The sequence below is a fragment of the Lupinus angustifolius genome, chromosome LG17 (genome assembly GCF_001865875.1).
Source record: "Lupinus angustifolius cultivar Tanjil chromosome LG17, LupAngTanjil_v1.0, whole genome shotgun sequence".
Lineage (NCBI taxonomy): Eukaryota > Viridiplantae > Streptophyta > Magnoliopsida > Fabales > Fabaceae > Lupinus > Lupinus angustifolius.
The window spans coordinates 6,423,822-6,426,044 of record NC_032025.1 but is presented as its reverse complement, the minus strand read 5'-3'; the positions used below and the strand labels follow the sequence as shown (position 1 = coordinate 6,426,044).

Below are 2,223 nucleotides of genomic sequence, written 5' to 3'. Positions count from 1 at the left end.
TTTTCATCTCTTTATTGTTTGGTAAAATAGCTTTTAATTACTTATATAGAATTAATAGTTTAGAGACGGTGTTGGTTGTAGACCTTCTTCTAAATTTTGAGAAGTTAGAGACAACTCGAACCATAACCTTACCATAAAAATTCCTTAATTAATTTTATTCTACAATTTTGAACTGTTCGTATATATGAATTTTAATGATGAAATAGTTGGCTAATTATATATATATATATATGCCTATGTGCATATCTAATTTAAAATGAGGATATTTGTAAAAGAACCCGTATGGCACATATGGGTTTTAATGATTTTAGATCCAACAACCAATTGGAGAAAATACATCTATTATGAAATGAAGCATTGAATTAATGAATTAAAGATCCTTGGGCCTTGGTTTCTTTCTTTTCCTACTCACGGGTTCCAAGGGGGGTGAATTCCCAACTCACCATTTCATTCCCTCTTCAACCCACAGATTCTAAGGGAAGCCAAACCCTAACTCACCCCTCCACCCTTCATCCACAGCAACAAAAGGGGTACATACGGGTTTCCTAGAACCCCAAAATCCCAAAGGGATTTCGCAATCCCTAACCTTCCTCTTTTTCTAATCCTTTCTCTCCCCTAGTTTGGTTCGTGTTAGCAACCAAGGAGGTAATGCGGTTATTCCAGATTCGGGTTTCTGATGGTGGTTCCCCTCTATCATCACGGTGGTAATGATGAGGTACGGTGGTTCGGTTCCTTTCGGAATCACAATGTCGAAGACAGATTGTTATGGTGACTTGGGAAGAGGTAACCAATTTCCTCACTCTCTTTTAATACCTCATTTCCTTCTAGATTCTCTATTTTTGGATTCTCGATTTTTCTTAATTTTTTATGAACTTGTTCTTTTTTTTATCACTGAAGCAAGGTGAGACCGCATGCACTTCCGGTGAAGCTTACGGCTTCCCTCATCACCGGTTATGGAGGCTACGTATGGCCTTCCCTTATCCATTCTGGTTTGGACCAACCATTGACTCGTTTGGGGTGTGATAAGTTTTAACGCAATAGAAATCGGGTAAAAAAAATTAACTTCGCAAAGCCTCGTTGTGGTGCTAATTAAGATTGTTGTTCCTTTTATTTGTTGTTTATAAGAATAGCAAACTTGCATAATATTGTTTTGGTTCATTTACTAATTTTATAAAAAAACACATTGTTGGTTAAGATAGCTAGATGTCTTTGGTTTTTTAGAGGATTAAAAAAAATGCTTATGGACATAGGGGGTGGCTGTTTATGGACACTTTTTATTTTTTGTATTTTTTTATTTCTAGCAAGCTTGTGATTATTGAGTGCATAGGTTGTTTATGATATGAGTATCTATGTTATAAATAGCAAAACATGCTTATGGATGCGATTTTATTGAATCTTTCTTAACAATTGGAATGATATTAGATGAGGATTCTTACAGATGGAGTAACAAGTACTAACCTGGATTTGCAGATACTGTTATTGCTTGCCCGATACTTGCATGTCTCTTACACTCCAATGTTGTGCAACCGGTTGAGAGCTGAAGTATTCCTGGTCCCTTTCTGGATGTATATTTTTGTTTTTTATATGTATTAGCACTTATGCTACTTACTGTTACTGCTATTCGTATCTCCTATTCTCCTTCTTTGAGTTGCTTTGTTACTTCTCCAGTGTTCTTTTTTTCTCTGCCTCTTTTCTATATATGACCATGGTACCTTTTATAGCAAAAAAAAAGAAATCATTCCCTTTAAGGCAATAGAGGAAGTTAAGGGGGAATATTTGATTCCTTTGATTCAGATGCACAACAGGATTCTAACGCCCCCTGATGATATGTGGTGTGGCAAAATAAATGTCCTAAATTATAGCATTATTTGCGTTAAAACGTCATTCTAATCAAATAAGGATACTATAGGTTTGAAATTTGCCATATTAATATACTTACAAACACACGTGCCATTATAAAAAAAATCATATTCAAAATTTGATTTATCCCTTTAATGTTAACTGTTATACTCCACTAATCAAATTTCAATACTCTTTATTATTAGCCAATTCCGAATCTGCAATTTATTGAAAGCCAGATTGTTAAGCCTCTAATAACTAGAGAAAACAAATATGGTCTTGCAAATTGAGATAACCCTTAGTAATTAACATGTGACATTTTCATCTCTTTAATGTCAAATTTCTACTGCTTAGTCCAATTGCTATTTAGCCTACTTTTTCACA

At 34.6% G+C, this 2,223-nt stretch overlaps 1 long non-coding RNA gene across 2 annotated transcripts; it reads left to right on the top strand.

The window, feature by feature from the left end:
* LOC109330765 lies at positions 438-1,642 on the top strand. Of its 2 annotated transcripts, XR_002105713.1 has the most exons (3): positions 438-783; positions 898-1,048; positions 1,471-1,642. It is a non-coding gene; the product is annotated as an uncharacterized LOC109330765 (long non-coding RNA). The 2 variants fall into 2 exon arrangements; XR_002105712.1 differs by having other exon boundaries at positions 898-1,642.